At 41.8% G+C, this 22,611-nt stretch overlaps 2 protein-coding genes and 1 long non-coding RNA gene across 13 annotated transcripts in view; 1 reads left to right on the top strand and 2 right to left on the bottom strand.

Annotated features, from left to right (window-relative positions):
* Positions 1-5,224, bottom strand: part of akap13 (A-kinase anchoring protein 13) — a 120,464-nt gene extending 115,240 nt beyond the window's left edge. For all 8 annotated transcript variants that reach the window (XM_069190658.1, XM_069190657.1, XM_069190661.1 and 5 more), the window contains exon 1: positions 4,956-5,224. The gene's annotated coding sequence lies outside the window, so the exon portion shown is untranslated. The remainder of the gene's footprint in view (positions 1-4,955) is intronic.
* An 8,295-nt stretch (positions 5,225-13,519) lies between these two features.
* On the bottom strand, positions 13,520-19,371 carry LOC107076948 (uncharacterized). 2 transcript variants are annotated; one of them, XR_001478068.2, is made up of 3 exons: positions 19,164-19,371; positions 17,350-17,574; positions 13,520-14,511 (listed from the first exon to the last, which is right to left on the bottom strand). It is a non-coding gene; the product is annotated as an uncharacterized lncRNA (long non-coding RNA). The 2 variants fall into 2 exon arrangements; XR_001478067.2 differs by having other exon boundaries at positions 13,520-14,040.
* LOC102685718 (synaptic vesicle glycoprotein 2B-like) overlaps positions 17,658-22,611 on the top strand; it is a 56,503-nt gene continuing 51,549 nt past the window's right edge. Inside the window, exons 1-2 of one of the 3 annotated variants that reach the window (XM_015343473.2) lie at positions 17,658-17,765; positions 20,057-20,156. The gene's annotated coding sequence lies outside the window, so the exon portion shown is untranslated. The remainder of the gene's footprint in view (positions 17,766-20,056; positions 20,157-22,611) is intronic. The other 2 variants (XM_015343474.2, XM_015343475.2) reach the window with 2 other exon arrangements.

Below are 22,611 nucleotides of genomic sequence, written 5' to 3'. Positions count from 1 at the left end.
AGAGAGAGCAAACAGATTTATAAAAACTTGGACTGAATTACTTTTCATTTTATACACTCCCAATATGTAATTCTACTTGCTTCCTCTGGGCTCACCGGGATGCCATGCCAGAGGCAGAAGATTTGATTTCTCAGGTCAGTGCTTATATTGGTGCCCACGTATACAGCAGGGCATTTCACCGGGGCAATCTCAGTGAGGTACCGTGTTCAAGGGCACAACTGAAGTGTCTCTCCTGGGATTTGAACCCACAACCGTCCAATTACCACACAACTGCCTAACTACACGAGTGGACACAAACCCAGCTGTGCCAAACAGTTATGTGCCGCAAGTGGCAAGTTCTCAACTGTTAAATTTAACCTTATCCCTCATCTGACACAAACGGAAAATTGTGCTCGTGCCCCACAGTAGCACATGCCTTTATCTTAAAACACAAAGCTATAAATGACACTGGTCATCTTGAGGGGAAAGTACACATTCTGAACAAATAAAAAGGCACTTCAATCTTCAGACTACAGTTGTGGCTACAACATAAGTGGTAAAAATCATAATATATAGGAACTCGTCTTCCCCAGTGTCAACAGACGTACAAATGACCGGACAGGATTGTTATAGCCTGTGGGTTTGAAGAACTACGCGCACAATAACCTGAAAATCAACTTGGGGAATAAGCTTGAGGCAGGCCTGTCAAATCTCATCAGGCAGTAGAGCTAATCCTAGGGCAATTTCAATTTAAAACAGGAAGTTCAGGAGGAAATATAGAGAAATGTAAACAAGTGAATGGGCTATTTTAAAAACCTGTCACAAACAGAGCTGCATTAAAATTTTCATTCACACTTCTAAAAAACCTGGAAGTAAATGCAAAAGTAATGTTTGGTTTCCAAGGAAGAATGCCATAGGTAATGCCTTATAGTCGGGCTTATAAACTGGGACTCAAGACAGATGTGAAAGAGTAAGAGCAGAAAGGTCTGAGAAACAGTGCCAGCAAAGCAAGGCCTAGGAATCCCAGCCCTCCCAGTTCTACTCACAACAGGCTCAAGGTTAGGCACACAAAGAAACAAGTCATCACAGCTAGAATAACCAAGAAACTCCCTTGTGTTTGCCAACCTGGGGCTTGTCTGACAGGATCTGCACCTTGAGCAGATCACACCCTGTAATTCACGAGAACACTTGATCACTACTGCTCAGACTGATGCCCAGCCTTTGGGTTGGGCAGCTACCTCTGCTGGTCTACCATCATTTATTAGGGCGGAGTGGTGGCACTGTTGCTAAGGATCTACGCCTGTGGCTGGAAGGTTGCTGGTTCGTATCCCGCAGCCAGCAGAGGAATCCTACTCTGTTGGGCCCGAGCTAGGCCCTTAACCCCAGCTGCTCCAGGGGCGCTGTATAAATGGCCGAGCCTTCGCTCTGACCCTAAGCTTCTCTCTTCCCATTTGTGTGTCTTTGTGACTTATGGAGAGCAAGCTGGGGTATGCAGAAAGATGAATTCCTAGTACAAGAACTTGTATAGGGCCAATAAAGTGATCTTATCTTAACTCAGCGCCTTGCCCTTCAATAGAAATCCTCACGTTACCCATTGCGAGCTCAGATCTCACTGACAATTGCCGGAACCACATCACCACCCTTCTGCAACTTCCTTAAGGGAATTCTGTATGATCAGACAGCCCTCCCACTCTCTAGTTAATCATGATAAAACAGACAAGAGTCAGCATTGCATTCTCTAGTCCACCTCACAAAGAAACCGCCTCCATATTCACACTCCAAGGATATGACCACCCTAGTGAGAGCACTGGCTTGTGGCACCCAAGGCCAGAATCTCCCGTACAAAGGCAGCCTCCATCAGCTTGGAGTGTAGAAAAGTAAAATCAATAATCACATCTCTTGTTTCTTCCAAACCAGTATGTGTCCTTGTTGTGGACGGTTAAGCCCTTTAGGGGTAAAGGAGAGCTGAAGGGCTGAACATGCAAGACTCCATTTGTGAGCCGGAACAGAATGGGTTATACGTCCCTCTCTCCTTCAGGATGTGTGTAATGGCAACCCGCTTGATAAAACCATGCCTGTGAACAATTCATTTTTGATAAGAAGAGATGGCAAGCTTCACAGGCTTGTCTACAGGTATTAACTATATACAAAATATAAACATTTCTATTAAAAAAAATCTCACCTTTTTGACTAGCAGATACAAAATTCAGACTGACGCACAGATCTCCGTAATTCTGAATGCATACTCGCTTTAAAAGTACCCCAATAACATACAGGGAACTAGGTATCAAATCTAAAGATTTTAAACAGGAAAGCAAAAACCTCTCTTAACGGAAAACAATTTTCACATCCTTGTCTGAAGCCATTGGACTGCAATGTCTGGAAAATGCAAGTTAAAATGCACATACGGAGATAAGCAAAGGCACATGTCCTGGATTACAGTATGTGACCCACAGAATTTGTAGTTGATTAGATATAATGTTCAATTTGTATATTAATATTGAATATGCAGACAGTTCAACATTGCTAAAATTGTGCCCTGCAAAATTAAGTTGGGTTCTTTTCAATAACAGGTTGGAAAAGCTTGATTTTTTGATCATTCCTCTGGCAAAACCAATGTTAAATGCTGACTACTGGTTTAATTGGGGAAAACAGGATTCTGACAGGTCGTCTGCTTTTGATCATGCAGTCAGGTGTGCTGGGAGCAGAGCCTCGACAGACCACTCTGCCCTCCACCCAGACCCACAGAAAGAGGACAGGATCTGAGCCGCACGTGCACACAGCTGTGTTCTCTCCATACAAGAGGCTAAACAGGTCTGAAGCGGTTTTTTCTGCCTTTTACCATGACGCTAATTCAGCCTTGATTATGTGTCGAGAATTTCTGCACCTCAGAGCAAAAGGCTGAGGGTGAGGCAGCATTTTCTAACCACTTCAGAAAAATCACGATATCCACCTGGGCCTTTAGAAATCAACAGTACGTTAGATTTTTCACACCTTTTTTTACACCTCCTAGTAAGTGTTATACTGTCTGCAGTCCAGGTCAAATCTGAGTCACATGCTAAGAATGTAGTATCTGCATCACAGGAAACAAACTTCAGGACATGCAGAATGATCTTCAATAATCATGCAAAAAAAAAATAAGAGCACCAAAACCTCTTTGAGATAGCTAGCTTTTACAAAACAGAGCACTGATTTAACCCTCAAATTGATAAACATCCCAATTAGGCTAGAGATTATGAGAAAACAGTCTGTTTTACATGCTGCTCTTGAAATGACAAGAATAAAAAGTTAACGTTACCCTTGAAACCACATCATGAACTGCTCATTGCATTTAACAGTGCATGAACCTGTAACTTGAACTTCCTCAAAAAGCACAATTGCATTTGACTGGTAAAAGAATGGTTTAAAGATGACAGACCAAAATGTTTTGACCCAAATTACCAGAGCTCACTGCAAGAGACTTTCTTTACCAGTTGGTCATTAACGCCTAATTGGCATTCAATGAGAGCTGGGGAAAAAAGATGAACTACAAAATCTATCCAAAAAAAAGATTTTAATTTACCAAAAAGTTCTCATCCAATAAAAGTAAAGGTGCTTTAGCTCTTCGTAAGATGAACTAGAATCCGGGCCGTCCTGCCGACCATCAAAACTGCCCACCTGACTGACCCCTGATGGGCACCAGTTAACTGGGAAGCTCTTCAGCCATTTTTATGCCGATGAAAAGATGCGAGTCGGGGAGTAACACTCGCAGTAAATGAGGTGAAGTGCATTACTCACGCTATCTTGTTCGTGATAATGGGCTCGGTCATTGCTCAAACACTCACGCTCCGACAATGCCTCCCTGGAAGGTCTGACTTCGTACTGAGCTGGGTGAGACTTTCTCCCCTCCTGTCACATCTGGGCTCGTCGCGCAAGCCCATCGTGACTCAGAAGTGTTTATTTGTGATTCGCGACAAATTAAATCTGGTTCTACCGCACTGTGAAGGCTGCCACAAGAAACAGCGAAGTTACACTGTCCCGTCTTCCTAGCTGCTCTTTCCAACCGGCTGGCGTCCAGTTCTCCAAACTTTTTGGAGATGCCGAGGGGGCTGTATGGCCTAGATTCAGTAATCCGTGCGCTGCGGATGAGGCAGGGCTCAGCGAAGCGAGGGGACAAGAAGGTGTAAGTTTATGTAACATGCTTTAACTTCATGATCATATTAAGTACTTAAGCTTAAAATTTGAAATTGGTAAAAACAACCTCTGAAATAACTGCACGACGAGTTGGACTGAAAGAACTAACACAACATAATCAATACTGGAGTCACCAACAACGTTCTTGACACTAATATTTAATACCAAGACCTGAGTGGTTTTCCAAGACAACATTTCACATGTAGACCTTCAAATAAGCGCTAAATACATCGTACCGTTTTGCAGTAAACTCCCGTTATGTCTCTGGAGATCAACTTTTATCAGTATCATACACACAAAAGCGTCCGTTAAAAAGTTTCAACTGATTACTTCCATTTCCCCATTTTCATACGAACATAAGCGCTGCTAATAAATCGAAATTAAACTGCAACCATTTACGAGCATGCTTACGCACTCCGGCTACAGGAAAGCTCAGACTTTAAATGAAATTATCACACAAAGCCCCTGCAGACGCGTACGTAACACAAATGTGAATTTGTGTTACGGAAATTAAGAAAATTGCAACTGGTCGTTTAAAAAACATCAAGCATGACCAAGATTATCATGTCCTCGAACAGCGCTAAAATGGTAATGACAGTAAGAACATTCATAAAACCAGAAGTCGCAGAGTACAATGAATAACTTTCTTTCGTCAGCCTCAGAAAATAAAATAGTATTTTGATTTCAGACTTAGCATTTTACCAACATTCAACAAGTGTCAAGAGGTCCTTAAAACATCGTTTTAAACACGCGATTAGTTATTAAAACGTTGATTTCACGCAAATAATTGAGATGCCTCTTACCTCGAACTTCGTGATGTTCAGTTCGCGTGTTCTCCTTTAAGGAGCATAGCCTGCCCTGATCCAGCTACAAGTTAGCAAGGACAAACCTACATTGTTTCCAACAACTTCTCTTCGCTCTTCCAACCCCGTTGCTGGCCGGTGTACGTGTGGAAAATTAATCCTCCAAGACTACGCCTTCAATGTGCATTAAAAGATCAACAACAAAACTCCACCTGGAAATACAGCAGAAAATGAATAGATTTTAAAGGGAAAACGACCACTAGTTACTCTGCAGCTCCCACTGTTCTTGTGTGCTGCGCGGCACGGAGCATGCTTCGGTGGGCGGGCCCTGCCAGCTTAGAGGCTCGGAGACCGGCTGCGACGGACAGCGACTTTCATTGGTCAGACGGGCTGTCAATCCGACCTTCTTCACTGTATGATTATCAGCAAGGTAATTACCCGTTTTGCAATTTATGAAAAGATAGAAGCTGTTGTTGTTCATTTTTTTTATCCCTCAAAATGTGTTTACTTCTCTGTTGTTTATTTAGTCACTTTAACTCTGTACTTTGTCGACTTTCCTAAGACTACGAGGCAGTAAATACCGTTGCCAAAGGTAACAAACCAGTGTACAATCAAGTCTTCCAGTAAATCTGCGAAAGTTTAAATGAGCAGCTTTGCCCGTTGATTAAATACCATCCATACCTGTATAACACTATTTAAAAAGCTATTTTATGGCCGTTAAAAATAATTTAGTCGTATATAGAAAGATGAATAACATTTTCAGCATTTGTAGTAGTGTTATACTAGTTTCACTATCGGAACAATAATAAAAATATATGTATAACCTTTAAAAAAGCAAAGTGGTACTAGTTCCTAAAGACAATTCTATTATTGTTTATTGTGTATTTCACGAATCTTTCAAATAGAAAGAAAATTGACATCTATAACGTTTATTTAAAAAGCAAAGGCTTTGCTTTCAAACATGCTTCTCAGCGTTGAATGCTAAAATTCTGAGAATGCCATCTCTTGACATGACCAACTATATTAATATACGGTTATACACGCTGTTCAACAAGCTACCTGGTTTTATGAAAGGGTGGAGTGTTCACAAAATAGTAATCTACCCTCTTTAGCAAATCACTGTCTTTAAACGTAATTGCTATTACGGGAAACGCCAGGCTTTAGCCAAGCTCCGTACACTGTGATGAAAGACTGAGATGCGCTAATTACAGCTGCATGAAGTCTGAGGCGTCATTACCTTATTATACAAACGCTGCCGCGTGCGTGCCGCCTTCTTTGTGCAGAGCTTTACAGTGTTAGAAGTGTTCTTGTGGAAGAACTGAATTCACTGGGAGCTGTATCGACCATCGGACGTGCCAGACATTCTGGTATCAGGAAAACTTAAAAATAGGGTTAGGAAACAGGACATTGAAACCTACATCAAACTGTCAAATAAACAGAACAGTATACTGTCTTATAATACAGGTTAGAATGAATAAACCAATTTTAAAATATGCATTATCAACCAATAAACGTTCAGTACGCAAGATATTCGTATATAAGCCCATCATAAACATGCTTCATTTTTGCATTTATTTCTTAAAATTCACGGACGCACGCATTAACTCTTCGTTAAAACAATACCTTGTATGCGTGCGAGTAAAATTGAAAATCTCTTGCGGTTACTTCAGTGTCCTCTGGCGGACTATAGGGGTAATGCATTGACCTTTTCTTCGTTTAGTGTATTTACAAAATTGGACCACTTGATACAATACAAAGCCAACGTATTCCACCACAATTCTATCTAAAAGTTAAAAGATGTATTTGATTTTTGCAGCTAAAGTAAGTTTAGAACTATTATGTCTCTCCATTACCAGGCATATCATTCAACCATGAAAGATCTTCACATACTGATTAAACAGGTTTGAGTAGATGGCTGCATCAGCATGCACTCAAAAAAAGGAAATACACGTAACAAAATGGGCCTTTTTTAATTTTTGTGCCACTCACCATCTGAGGTGATGTCAATGTGGAAACTGAGTTTCATCTTCCCACTTGTGTAAACAACCTTATTACAGACAGCTGTCCTCCTCCTGTGTGTACAAGAGGATGTGTATTGTTATCTAGTGTAGATTATGTCATTTCAATAAACAACCAGTTGGCACCATACAGTGGAAAAAAGGTGAAATACGCCTCGATTCTTCAGGTCCTTCACAGGAATTCAAAATCTACAGGAAGCAGACAGTGCAGCAGAGTGTTGAAGAAACACAGGCATCTGGGGTTCTTCCAGTCTTTAAACAACAACTTTCTGGCTGCGATACATGGAATCCAAAAAAAAAAGTGAATGAACGCTGAAGAGCTCTTAATCTTATCTGTTTACATTCAGCAACATGCTACAGCTTCCAGGCTCCAATATCACAGGAGCACCTTCATGGAGGCTGCAAAACACAGCTTTTTACTGTCTGGGGGAGCCAAAGAGTTCTGTGAGGAAACTAGCTGGTCAGACATCTGATTTCCTGGGGTACCTGGTTACCTGCTGACATGGAAACCCATCTCCTCATGAATGTTTTCTGTCATTCTCAACATCAAATGTGCAGTGTTATGCAACACTGCGCAGACACATGCCAAGTACAAACTTGCTATTTTTTTTCCCTCCTGCTCAAACTAATTTCAGAGCAATGGATGGTTATAAGACTTGTGTGTTTATCCTTCAGGCCACCTGGCTACAAAGAATCATGCGTCCCCTGATTGAGCAGATAATAAATATTCCCTTTAACTGCTCGGGATAACAAGAACCATGTGGTTTGTGTTTTTCCTTTCCAGCAGCTGCATCTGAGTCCCATCTGCCAGACTTGGTGTTGCTGTTCGTGCTGTGGGATCGCCCTCACGGCAGAGCGCAGACCCCAGGCTGGCTGGAGTGTGGGAGACCCTTTGCAGGCCAGGTTTTAATTACGGCCGCAGGACTAGACGAAAAAAATGCTGACGACAGGAGCAGTCAGATGAGCTGTCGGAGCAATCTGGCATGGGCCACGCTGAGCCCGAGACTTCTCCGTCGGCTTGCAGAGGCTGCCCATCTGAACCGATTAAGAGACACCACATGAAATGTTGTTTTTATCCTCTTTGAACTGCACCATGTGTTTCCTGTGCTCTTGAGATGCAGAGGCTCAGCGGATCTCAGGCTCTGTAATCAGGCTTGTGCAACAGGAAGAGCACCATTCTGCTTCCTTGAGCTGCGCGGGCTGTATGGTGTGTGTGGTTCTCAGGACCATGGGACTGAGCAGAAACTGATCAAATTGGTGTTTAGGAGCCTCTTGGATTTTCGCCTTAGAGATCATGACTTCAGAGACAGAAAAGGCCTGATTTTGGTTCCAGTTAATGTGGTGAAGCTGTTATAAAAGGATACCAATCTCATCTCATCATGTCAAACTGACAATTACAAAACTTTATTGCAGGGCCTATCGCCTTCAGTGCTTAGCACTGAGTATGAAACAGGACTGTATACAGTATGAGCTGGGTCTTCAAATTAATCAGCATCTCAGATTACCCCTACAGCACAAACAGTATAAAGAACTGCTTATGATACACTATTGAAGATTTCTTTTCAATGAAGGATAGGAGATGAAAAATAACTATATAAAATATTTTTTAAAACGACAAAAAAGTTTTAAAGGTCTAGAGGGAGTTTTACGTATATTTTTACAATTACAACCCAATTGTACATGGCTTGGCTTTGTGGCTGCGATTGCTGTACCACCTTACCTACAGTAGGAGAGAATGGGACATGCAGACACCTTCTTCTGAGAAGCTCTACAACTTGTTACAAGTGGTGCTTCTCTCTGCAAGCCTGCAGGTGCCCAGCAGGTGTCGCTGTTTTTAGGGATGCTAGTTCACTACTGGCAGACATTAACTTTGCTGTGTCGGTCAAGCTCCTGCAGGGGAGGGCACCCAGGTGACAGCTGGCCTATGACATGGTTGGTACAGCAATAGCAAAGGTGCTGCATTTTTACTGTAGTACATAGTGTCTGCTACTACAATCAATACGTTATTTTTAGATTCTAAATAAGGCAGATGACTAATACACATTTCAAATATTTTCAATCAAACAAGTAATACAAGCTGTAAGGGGGAGGAGAGGGCAGCCACATTTCTCCAGAAAAGAGAAATGGCACATGCTTAAAAGTCAGACCTGCCAGAGAATGCTGCTGCCAGACAACCCTAAGACACCCCCACGTGGTAATTCTACCAAAACCCTGCTCCTTCACTTTGATTCTTCCTTCTCCTGCACACACAACAGAAAGTGAGCACAAGCATGCAAGCTTACATGTGAGATTGCCACTGACCTATTGAAGAGATTCACCGGCCAATTAAAGTTAAGACCGATCCACTTACATCAACCCGGTGACGTTCATAAGAAAAGGCTTAGTGTTTTTCGTTTTCTAGGGAGCCACTTGGTAAGAGGGAGGAGAAGACAGAGCCACCATCTTTGCATTAAGACTACATTCTAATGACCAAGGCAAAAGGAAAATGAAAAAATGGTATTGTATCCCAAGAACAGTATAGAACTGCAGTGTCTGGAATCTTCACCCTGCAATGCTGAGTGCCAGCTCCCACTTTTCCCAAATAATGCCCATGCAAGTGCTCACTCAGTTAAGAGCTCTTTTCACCACGCCGAAGTGGTCCTGAGAGGAGGGCTCTCCAGTCCCTCCTGGCTCTGTCTCTATAATGTGTCAAGGGTTTTCATGCCCAGCAGTCATCTGTGAAAAACAAGAATATTTTTCTAGGCAACAAATGAGCACCCCCCCCTCCCCCCCGTTTTCTGATCAGTTCTGAGGTTAAATAAATAGGATGAAGCAGTGAAAACGTCTCCAGTTTCTGTCACGCTGAGCTGCTTTAAAACACATTTCAAATGCCAATTGAGCCTCATGTGTTAAGAAAGACGTGAAGGGAATTTTAATGTCATGTTAGCGGCCTGCAACAAATTCCTGTTGCCAAAGGGAAAAGAACGGGGTATCAAGCATGGCACAAAGAGGTACATAACAGGCTTCGTGCTGCTACAAGAGAGCTTCTGTAGGAGCAGAAGATGTACAGAGAGGCAGCTGAAGATCAGTGGACACAATACAGGTCAATAACTTTAAAATTAGCACTTTAAAAACAGCCCAATCAGGGTAAAATATTAGGTATTAGATATACTTTTGCAGAGTTGTCTATTTCAATAATACCAGCCAGACTGATAGCAGGCAGCTAAAAAAACACTAATAACAAAATAATAATAAACAGCCTTCCAAAATGCATTGAAAAACTTTGTGATTTCTTTATGGTAGTTTCCTGGTGCATATACAAGACAACACAGTTCCACGGGAAATTATAGAGGAAATGTATGAAATTGCCGAACTACACACAAATTTTAAAAAGTACGATCTAAAAACGCTGAAAGGCCTTTGAAGTAAGTCTTACATTAAAGAAATGCCAGTGTCTTGCAAGGATTTGCTAGTTTTTAGAAACAAATACTAATTCAACTATTAGGTTCAAGTTAAAGCAGCTAATTATATAAGAAAAAGCATTAACTTCTGAATAGTTTACACATTTCAGATCTCTCACACTGAGTGCCACAGACAGGCATGTTGTGTTAAAAGCTATTAGGCAGCTCCTGACCAAGTAAGCCGGTACATCAGAATAAAGACAAAAGGAACTTCAGCTATGTACCAGTGATCCTGCCAAAAACAACAGGCACTAACGGCTGCTGTTGAAAGAGCGAAATACCAGAGCTCTATATTTAACCAAAGAGTTATTAGTCTAATCCCAAAGGGGTTTAAAGTAAGTCTGCAACGATGCTGACCTAAAATGTATAAAACAGGGAGATACAAATTTGTGAACTGGTTTGTCGCATGTTGAGTTGCTGAGGGCTGCAAGTCAAAAGAGCCTCTCTTTCCTTCGTCTAACTCACTGTGCGTCATTACCCTCAGCTTTCCTTTCACAGAGTGCAAAACAAAAGTAATTAAAAAATTCTGTCCAAATGAACTGTACTGCCTACAAGCTAGACAACTCTTAATAAGAAATGAGTGTGTTTGCATTTCATTGTACTTGTGGCCCAAGTAATTTTATTTTTTTCTATAAAATAATTGTAAAACTCTGTACACGGGAAAAAGTATTTAGGCCTAATTTACATAAGACTTTCATGTTATCGAGGGATGAGGCATGCATGATTAAGGACCACATTCATCAACCACAATAAGTTTTGTCTTAAAGTATGAGATGTGTGCTAACACACATGCCTTAAAATAAGATGGCATTTCATTAGCATCCAACAAATATGCAGAATGCATCATAATGTATGCGAACTTTGAGGTAAGATAGCACTTATGCTGGAGCTTATATGTTTATGGATCATATATACCATTTAAAGGGGATCTGCAACATTATTTTTATATTTTGGGGTTAGAAACAATCGGCATTGATGAGTGCATTTCAAACCACACTAAAAGCAAAATATACGCATTAACTTGGAAAACCTCCGATTTACATCACAAAATAGAAGACATTTACTGCTATGACAGCACCATATTTTGCGATTCAGGATGAGGAAACAGAACTTCTGGTTAGGTGAAGCAGCCCTATTACTGTGCATTGTAAACATGCTGGTTTGTGCATACATCTCTATTAGTCTAATAAAAATATTGTTCTTGACTCCCAGATAATTTTGTACTTTTATCTTTAACTGCAAGCAGATCATGTTGGAACATTTCTTAGGTGAATTGTCCGCTGCACAACTGTACTTGTTCTCTCATACATTGCGTGACGTTAATCTTTACAGCGCAAAGGGCCACTTACATCGCCATTCATGCAAACTCTCGCTTTTGCCCGAGGTGAGACCAGGGGCTTGGGATAACATGGTGAATCACAGTACTTTCACAAAATGGATGATATTGTGCTTAATTTGAGATTTGTCATTTTTTTTCCCACACTGCCAATGAATTTATTTTGTTATTGAGATTTAATAACTGGTCTGAGAAATTGGGACTGCAGTTCCCCTTTCATCTACTTATGTATCAGGATCCCAAAATGTTTGAATACGATATGTTTGAAGGTAGATGTGTGTGTCAGTTCGCTCATCCTCAAGGACTATATGAGCCATAGAGCGTGACCTTGTGACCTCAAGTTCCAACACAGCCACCCTTCTTGCACAGGTGTTGAGAATAAAATCAAACAAACAACAACTAACCTGTCACACCAGTAGATGGATTGCAAAAGCTTGTGTATGCTCAGCTACTGAATGGACAGTCATGTGAAGGCTGTGTCCTGTGATGCATTTGGCTTTTTGCAGGAACAGAAAAGCTTGCTTAAGCAGTCTGTAGAGCCTCCTGGAGCTCATGCCCACTACCTGCGGACTTGCAACGCTGGTAGTAAGAACCACAGCACTGGCCTCATCAATGCCAGCGTGGAGTGCAGTTTGCTCCCAGATGGAATTCGATCCTGTGCCTGAGCTGCACAGCAGACTCACACAGCACCTACGCTAAAAAGTCACCATTCTTCCCATTGCGGTGATGTCACTGTATCAGTCTCACCTTACAATATAGGTTCCATGACGTAACAAATTGCAAAACAGAGACTTGTGTTGCTGAGCCATTCACAGCAGTGATGTTGGAGGAGAAGTCTTCCCCAGACGAGAACCAGGTGTTTTGGGGTGCTGGGGATATCTCCTGTCCAAGGAGCAGAGCCATGTGTGCCCAGAGCCCGCTAGTAAAGGGATTGAAGCCTGACAGGGGTAGAGGAGCTGACGCAGTCTGCAATGTCTCATGGCTCTGTAGTGCTCTATAGAAAAGCATTTCCCCCAACAGAAACTGTGCAAGGGATACGACAGCAAGCTAAGATGATTAACAGTGGGTGACTGTGGTTTGGAAAGCTAGGAAAAATAATTGTCAGTTCCCAAAACTATTATTTATATCAGGGGACATTAAATACATTCAGCTTGACTGAATTGCTGGCTTGCGTTTTGGGCCCAATCATGTCTCTCGCAGGTCATGAGTTGACTGTATTGTTCGACCAAGCACTCCATAGTCCTGTCAGAGATCCTTCAGAGAAGTCTGGCATCCCCACGCCCAAACGAAAATTATGGCTGACATATCCTCTCACTTCACGAGTTGCTCATCCCTCAGAGCATAGCCAGAATGTCCTGAAATGTGGTGTTGTACCTCTGTGTGCTTCTGACACATAAACAAGTCAGCAGCAGTGTAAAACACGAAATGAAGTAATTATTTGTCACTCTAGAAAGACACTGGACACTCAGTATTGGCATTCTGGACATTATTTATGTGAAAAGAACATTCTGAACAAATACTCTGAACAAAGAAAGGAAACTTTTAATAATTGTGAAAAAAACTTTATGAAGATAAATAATATATAACAGATTTATTGCTCATTACTCCCGTAATACACTTCCCGTTCTATCTCTATCTCATTAAGCTTTGGATTTTGTATTTAATGTCTAAAACTGAAATATGTTCCATGCTGCTGTTTCCAAAATACTGACGGTCCCTACAGTAGAATGAGCGTATTGAATAGTAAATGAGCACGATGGGACTATGAACAAGAGCTGTGGTAGATTTTATAGGCATTAGAAGGGAGCAGAGAGGTGAAGGAATTTCAACACTGCTATACATTTTGTACTGTAAGATGAAATATAGATGGAGAAATCACACACAAGTGGAACTGTAACCACAAAAATGCTATATATAAGTACATTTACTGGAATTTCTTGGTACTGTGGATGGAAAATTGCCATAAAAAGGTTTTGCATCATAAAATGTACTGACAACTGAGCAACTCAATGGATCAGATTCTTTTCTGATGAGCATCATCGACTGCACAGCTCATTAGAAAGTCTGTGAGAAAGTGCTTTTGGTGACTGAGAAGAATGCAGGGTCGTGTCTCCTGTTTAATCATATAGAAAAATACTGCAACCCTTGAGAAAAAGAAAACATTGTGCAGAAAACATTTCTGTGGCTGTGAGGAAAGAGGCGGTTTTGTAAAGAAAGAAACCAGGAAGAAACTGTCTGAAGTCTTGTCGTCCTTCATACTTCCTCCCAAACCCAGGTGTGAGACTGGCACACTGAAATGGCAGAACCTGAGATTACAACGTCGAACAGGAGAATTTGCACTTGACTGCACTTGATTTAGCCCTGTGACTTTTAACTGCTTTCACAACGTGTTACAATATATAAAGGAACATTGAAAAGTAAATTAGCACATGATGTGATCTGCTGAATGGCCAGTGGCTGTGATCTTATGTGTAGCAGAATTCTGGACTGTGAGCCCCGATCAGTGTGTAACTAGTATCCATATCAATCTCCATCTCCTCTTTTTCGCTGACCATCTTTAAAAACACACCATAAAATAATTTGAAATAAAAAAAAACATTTCTGGAGTTCCTTGTGCTGAAAATAAAGCTGTGTTTTTCTTCATATGGTAGGCTGTCTAGTTCTGCCAGCCTGCTGCAAGACTTGTTCCTTCATTCTGTTAGACCTCTGAACCTGCGCTCCGTCAATGCTCGACCCCAGAGCCTTGCTTCTGGCCTCCTTGGCTGTGGAACATGGAAGCTAAGCTGAGAGAGGAACAGGAGGACAGCACACCACAGCTCTGGGTGTGCTCCAGACAGCAGTTTACTTCCTTCCCAGACTTGAATGAAGGATTCCCTCACCTACTACAGCAAACGCAAGAACACCGTCTACCGAGCTGGAAATTCAGGCCGAGGCGGGAAGACGTTTTCCAGTAAACGGAGACACAGATTACAGCCTAGAAATCGTGGTGAACCTAAGTAAAGCCCATCTCACCAAGGAAACTGAGCAGCTTTAAAGGGGAATTGCAGTCCCAATTTCTCAGACCATTCATTAAACCTCACCTACAAAATGAATTAGATGACCGTATCTCAGAATTTGTCAAATTAAGCACAAAGAACTTTGTGAAAGAGCTGTATGATCAACATGTTCTTAAGGATGAGAATAAGAGTTTTCGCGAATTGTGATGTGAAGCAGCCCGTACTGCTCATTAGTTTCCATAAAAATAATAATAATAATAAAATAATAATAATTGCTTATACTTATATAGCGCTTTTCTGGACACTCCACTCATTTACAGGTAATGGGGATCCCCTCCACCACCACCAATGTGCAGCCCCACCTGGATGATGCGACGGCAGCCATAGTGCGCCAGAATGCTCACCACACATCAGCTATCAGTGGGGAGGAGAGAAGAGTAATGTAGCCAATTCATAGAGGGGGATTATTAGGAGGCTATGATTGGGAAGGGCCATTGGGAAATTTGGCCAGGACACCGGGGTTACACCCCTACTCTTTTAGAGAAATGCCCTGGGATTTTTAATGACCACAGAGAGTCAGGACCTCAGTTTTACATCTCATCTGAAGGACGGCGCCTGTTTACAGTATAGTGTCCCCATCACTATAATGGCTAATGTACTGTGATGTACGAGCGAATAAGTACAGGTTGTGCAGCAGACATTTCGCCCCAGAAAAGAGTTATTTGTTGGCAAAACCGTCCCGAAGTCGAGAGCAGTATTTCTATTGGAGTAAAAGAGATTGATTCACAAGCCTGCTTGTTTGCAATGTAATAGAGCCGCTTCACCTCACCAATAGTGTTGTTGCCTCGTTCTGAATCACAATGACGGCAGTATGGCACCGCGCAGACCTGGAAATTTCACCTATTTTGCGATGTCCATTGGAGCTTTTCCACATCAATGTGTACAGTTTACTTTCGTTGTGGTCAGTGCTGATTCTTTCTAGATTTGAATTATAAAAGTAGCTTTGCAGTTCCCCTTTAAGGTGCAATACAATACACAATACTCTAACACAATTTAAACCTAACCATGGGCCTAACCCATACTTCACTTATTTTATCTCTAATACTGTATAGTTACTGATTTATTTGCATTTGGGAAAGAACTGTTAATAAATTAAGTATCAGTGAGGAAAGAACACTAAAGACTTCACCTTGTTCTGTTTAGTTAGGGTTACATTCTGTTCTGTTACATAGAGAATTCACTGGGGCATACTCCTACAAGATGTGTTATGTGGTATTAATTTGAATCTATAGATTTAATTCTTTAGATTAAATTTAAAGAGAAAAACAATACAAATGAGGCTGTAATTACAGGGAATAGTGCCTTTTGTCCTTAACATTGAAAAAAGACAGCTAAATGTGCTGCAAAATATTATCTAAAAGACCATTAAGTGTTATTTTGAGGAAGTATTACCTTACTGAATTTGTCAAACTACTAACATGCAGCCCTAACGTTTGAGTCTAACTTTGAAATAATTCACGTGAATTATTCATCATGTGTGATGGGAAAGGTAGCTATGATTATTTATTATGATTATATTCTTCCTACTTATCATATGTATTATATTTATATGTGCCTAAGGGTTTTAAAGACAATTAGTTCTGCATCTAGTGTTATTTAGGAAACAGGTTATTCAACAAGAATTGGCAGTAGACATTGTAATTTATAGTATCAAATATATTCCTAATGGTAAATTTGTGCGTATACAGGTGCATATATATTTAATGTGTATCGGTACTAGGCTTTATGGTCAAACACATACTGCTATTGAAACTCAAAAGTTGGTTTCCTGATGATCTGAAAGGGTCTGGGTCATTTTCGAAGTAAAGCAGTGCTGTATTAACATGAGACAGTAGATGGCAGTGTCTCTATTCTCTTGAGTATGACCCTGCACAGTGCTTAGAAACTGCTGAAGACTCACAACCAAACCATAACGTCATACTCCCAAAGGCTGTAAACTGACACAGGTATCGATTGAAATACCTCTCATGAGTACTAAGATCATTTGTTGATCTGTTGCCTCCTGCTCTGTAATCAGTTCTAGTTGATCTGGGACACGGTGAAAGGGAGTCATTCAGGGCGCATGGCACTGCGCCTGCTGCTGTTATCGGCATGTGAATGGCTAGCTGTCACCACCAACAGGATTGCTATAGACCGGAGAGTTGGATGACAGAGGCTCAGCTTCCACATCTGTCTTTCAACTACGATGATCAGTTATGACTTTGAAACACATTCGATGGAAAAAGGTGGCCGTGCAGTTTTACAGCAGCTGGCACAGTATATGTTCAATCAGGACACTGCACAGAGGAGGGGTGAGGCCTCCTGATGGCCCAGATGGTGGGTTCAAACCCTGGGAGGTTTTCTGTTGTTGTGTTCTTGAACAACATGCTGCAGTCAGAATACTGCAGTACAATCCCAGGCCCCGTGCAGAAGTACAGAAGTATCAGTATTAACTGATTAATCAATCTATCTCTCCAGGAGCAGGAAGAAGTTAATTTTGTGCTGCAAATTAACTCTGTTTTGTTCCTTTCCAGCTCTAAAGCCGTCGCAGCTTTCTGCTCTTACCTAATCGTGTCCAACTGACATCTCATTTGTCTCTCAGTCTGAGGCTGGAGATCTGCATGCCTGGCTCTGGCAGGCGTCAGGAAGTGTCCCAGCTGCAGTGTGGTGCGAGCCGTGCAGAGAGCTCCGGAAAGCGCCGTCTCCAGCGCTGGGAGTCAATAACACGGCACAGAGCCTGTCGATTGTGCTGAGTCTGCTGGTTTCGGCTTGTACGTGGGCAGAGCGCGGCTGACAAGACATATGCACGGAATCAGCGCTCCTTGGTATTTGAGGAAGCCCTACGCTACCTCGTTATCATTCAGTCCCTGCCTTGACTGCATCAAGAAACTCCAGCTCCCTCTTCTCCCTACATCACGCAGACCTTCAACACCAAAGGAGATACACTAGTGGGGAATATATCCTATATGATGATAACGAAGGTAAAGCAGATTCTGTATTCATTGTTAAACATTTTCAAAAAAGCTTTGGAGTTCTGATGACTGTGTGCTTAAATGATAGTTTTGTTTTTTCAGAAAAACTGTTCTCACTGGATTGCAGGCTGATGCCTTGAAACACCAAGGCACAAACTTTCCTTAAGAGCTCTGTGTATGAACCACATGTTCTCATAATCTGCAAAACAAACTATGGAATACAATTTTAATTCAATTGGCAGAGATCTGTTTTGCAACTCAAATTCTTTTGTTTCAAACTATAGAAAAAACATACTTCATGTACAACTCGGAGAGTCCTAATCTACAGAGCATCCCCACACGTCCCCCCTTTCTTCAACCACGCTTCGACAGACCGCATTGGTGACTCCAAAGCTTGGTGAAAGTTTTTGTTTCTGAATTCTGTCTTGAGTGGCATTGCTGTGGGATTGACCTGTGACATTTCCAGAGCCAGTACCAGAAATATATCCCTCTAGGTGAGCATCAGGCATGGGGAATAACACTAAAATATGAATGATATTAGCAAAGCTAAGCAAGACAGCTCTGTCTTTTCACTGAGCTCTTTTGCATACAAACAGGTCCCCAGACATCTTAATAGGAGGTTTCATTGTATTATCAGTTGTTTGTTAAATTAATTCAACTTCAATAAATGATCATGAGTCAAATTAATGGTACAAATTGAAGTGCTAAGACTTTATGCTGTTGTTCGCTATCATTTGTGCAGAAGAAGATAATCCCTTTAACTGGGTTTTAAACAAAAGTGTCTGTCAGAATAAGCCATTCCTTCCCATTACAGTGTTAAAGATCGCCAAAAAACCATGATGCACTGTATCAGGAGCCTACAAGCTCAGAATTGATTTGACATGGATTCCTTCAATGCATGTAAACTCAGCATTGATGCAGAAGCTCAAATATATACAAACATAAATCCCCTGTGCTTGTGTTTTAATAAGCAGTACAGTATGTTAAATGATGAAATCCATGCATAGAGTCCACTAGGATTTGTCCCGTCTTTTCCTAATGTCCTTTTAAAACAGTCCCCTTCTAGTACAGTTTTGGTGCAGCCATAATTAAAGGTTAATGGATGTATGCAATAATTTATAGCTCACAGCCTGTAGTACTTGCAGCACCTGCTTGTTACACATCACTTGCTGAATCCTTAATAGCTGCTGAAGAACTACCTACTGTAGCAAATTAAAGTGAGCCCCTTCCCACGCTGCAGAGGAATGGGTAACGTGTGCGGAGAATCATATGGCCAAAGGCAATTTCTTGCTTTTGTTTATAACTAGGAAAAAAGCAGCGATAAGAGTTATAAATGAAGGACATGTTACGGAGCGTCCTTCAGGACCCTGTGCAGAGGACAGAATCCGGAAGGGAGTGAACACTCACAGGGGGGAGACGAGGAACCGGGGGGGCGTGACGAAAGCGCTCCGGGGGGCGTGGTTCAGGCGAACAGTCCAAAAGGAAGTCCAGTCAAGCGAAGGTCCAGAGCCGGGTGATAAATCCAAGACGAAGAAAAAGTTAAAAGCCGGACCGGGGGGGTGGAGAAAGGAGGAACGGAACCAGACGCTCCAAGTCCCGGGCTCGGGCTCGGGCTCGGGCTCGGGCTAATTCAGGACACCTAGGAGGCGAATACCACCCGAGCCGCGGAAGTAGGGCGACTCCGTTTTAGGGAAGCCTCCGGGCGTCCGTGTTCCAATACAGAGCCCGGAACAGCGTGAGCGTCTGGCTTTTAAAGGTGGGCTGGAACAGGGAGCAGGTGCACAAAATCAACTAAAAAGTGAACGAGCCGGAGCGCCCTTAAGGGGGAGGGACTACAATCGTGACAGGGCAGTGGGGAGCAGGAAGTCCACAGGGTTGTTTTCAAAGTATCTGACCGTGAGTGAGCCTGGAAGACTGGAATTTTGAAAATAATTTCTAGGGACAGTTATACAACCCCCCCGTGTCTCAGCTGCAAGTCTAAATTATAATTATTTAATTGTGCAAATGTATGTATGTTCATTGCTGTTAACGAAAAGTACAATTATTTTAACAATAGTATACAAAGCTAAAACATAATTAATTCCATAGTTATTGGATCCTAAATAGTTAGGAAATATTTTATACATAAATAAGGCCTACTTCAACTGCAAATGCAACAGTAACAACAACAATAAGATTATGATGATGATGATGATTATTATTAATAGTAACTGCAGAATACACGGTCCCTGAGAGATCGCTGTTCTCAAAGAGAGAGATGGGATTGTAAAGTAGTTTATTTTGACTCTTCACCCATCCAGCACATTGCGGAACCTGTGTCTTCCAGGCACTTGGAGTGATGTCAGCTGGAAATGCCGGCACCCTCAGTAGGCGCTAACGTCCTGGCACATGGCTCTACAGGTAGGATTGCCAGGGGAGTGTGTCTCGGCACTGAAAATGTCAATGAAATTATCTTGAAATAGTTGATCATTCCAGACGTTTTGAGTACACAGTAATAAAAAAAATGAATCAGCAATTGCCACATTATAAAATGGAAATACAATAGTTGATTTACCTCTAAACCATGAACACTCAAGCGAGCAGCCTGGTGTAAATGTTTACTAAAAGGGAGCTTGATCAGCCTGCAAAGAAGAGTCAAAATAAACTACTTTACAATCCCATCTCTCTCTTTGAAGAAGCACTTAAAATGCCATCCATTTTCCCTGGATAGACTTTATGACTGCTGCTCTGCACTAACGGGTATTAACCCCCCCTAACCCAGAAAGGGAATGAGGCTGGGGCCGTGTGCCTAGATGCAGGAGGCCTGGCGCGTCAGCGTCTGCACTGGGCCGGCAGGTGCTGTGTGCAGTCTGTTAGTCATCACAGTTCCACCCCCGCAGCTGTGTAAAGGACAGGACAATGGGCCACCCCTCCACACTCTGCACCTGGCCACTTCCCTAGTTGCTAGGTTGTTCCATAAGGACTGTGTCATTTCTCCCACGCACAGCGATTGTCTTTCAGCATGCCTGACGTATTTCTAGGGCAATAACTGCCTGATAGCACCAGGTCATAACAATTAGTAGCAGCACAGCGCTCATATTGAAATGAGCAGCTCGGACACAGGTAGTTTAATTGTCACAAAAAAGAGCAGGCAAATGAGGTACTGTGGGAAACCTGTGTAATTCCACTGGGTTTTTTTGGGTGGTGTGAGGATGGAGTGGACTACAGTGTAGTACAGCCAGTCACAATTGACAAGATGGGAGCCATTGTGGCTCCTTATAACTATCATAGAAGAACTGGTAGTCTTAAGTTACTGTCAAACGTTTATTATATCTTGACAAAGAAGAGATTAAAAGGCACGTCTATGAAATAATACTTGCACAATGAAATTTCTCACTGTTCAGTGCAGGGAGACTAGAAAGCAAAATATCCAAATATGTATTTCAAATTTAAATATAAAAGGAAGTATATCTGTAGTCCAACTCTGTCCTGTGTGAAGAGGTATACAATTGACCATTTTGCATGATTTTAAACATATATGTAATAGTTTATGGGGCATCAACAGCTATCTCCTGCATTTATTTTTTGTTATTTTAATGCTCAATATATAAGCAATAGAATTAGATTAATGATGTTCAGATATATCAGTGCATTTATGTAGAAGGTGCCTTTATCTGACAGGCAGGTATTTATTTATTTTTTCTCCTTATTAAATCTTCAAGAATAACATAAAAGAAAATGTGTTTGTATGGGATTTAACTTTCCATTTGGTCAGTTAATGGATCACCTTATTATTATATTTAGTTTTCAGTGCAACAGAAGAAACAAGTTAAAGAAACAGACTTTTTCTACATTTCATTCATATTTTAAGAATTGATTGAATTAAAAGAGCATCCCAGCCTTGGACAGGTTTTCAAATGTTGGAATAGAATTTCGGGAAACAATCAGGGAAATGTTAAAAGGACCATTTCAAGAATAGCTTTAATCCCCGAAGACGTGCAACGCTGGAGTCACTCTGAGCACAAGGGCCCTGGTGAGTGGTGTCCGGCTCCTCTGTGACATGCAGAGGTGACTAGAACTTGCTGGGCAAGCCGATGGACGAGGCAGTTAATAGAAAGAAAGGCCTGTCCGCCCCTCCCCCAGCTCCCCAGTTGGAGTGATCACTTCTGCCAGAGCGGATGAGTGGTGTGCAAGGAGACCAGCGGAGATTAATGGGAGAGGCTGCTTGTCCAATCTGCCAGGGGGGATTTGCTGAGGTCACAGGACTGCTGCCCCCTCTCCGTTCACCAGATCACCACACGGCACGCCTGGGAGGATTAGAGCCAGGCCTGTCCTTTCAACTGGAACTCACACAAGCAAGTCCTCATGCACCAGGTTACTGTACAGCACCAGAGTCAAGGAAAGAGAAAGAGACATAAATACATCATCAGCTATACATGCACACATTGAACTGTTCTGAATTTGGGGCTACAGGTAAATACCTGCTGTAATTTGTTACAACATGTATGAATTGCTTAAATTGTACGAAAATACAGAACAGCACATGGAAATTATGCATGCACTATACCTAATTTCAAGGATGATCACTGCTTCAGTATTTTTCCAGACACAGTAAATTATGAGATATTATGATTCATGTCCCTACTAAGCAGAGCTTTCCTGCAATTACACATCAGAAATTGGGTGTGAACAGGGCAGAAAATACTTCATGAAAGGGTCGCTCACCATTTTGTACAACAGATGGATTAATCATTTTACAAGCAGTGTGTTTAACACTTGAAAAAGTGGACCTGTATACAGGAGAAGTTGATCTGGCAGAGATCAATCAAAAAAATTCAGAACTACTAAAATTGAAATGTAAAATAATGTCTGTTAA

This window comes from Lepisosteus oculatus, chromosome 5 (genome assembly GCF_040954835.1).
Source record: "Lepisosteus oculatus isolate fLepOcu1 chromosome 5, fLepOcu1.hap2, whole genome shotgun sequence".
Lineage (NCBI taxonomy): Eukaryota > Metazoa > Chordata > Actinopteri > Semionotiformes > Lepisosteidae > Lepisosteus > Lepisosteus oculatus.
The sequence above is the reverse complement of the archived record's forward strand: the minus strand, read 5'-3'. Positions and strand labels throughout refer to the sequence as shown.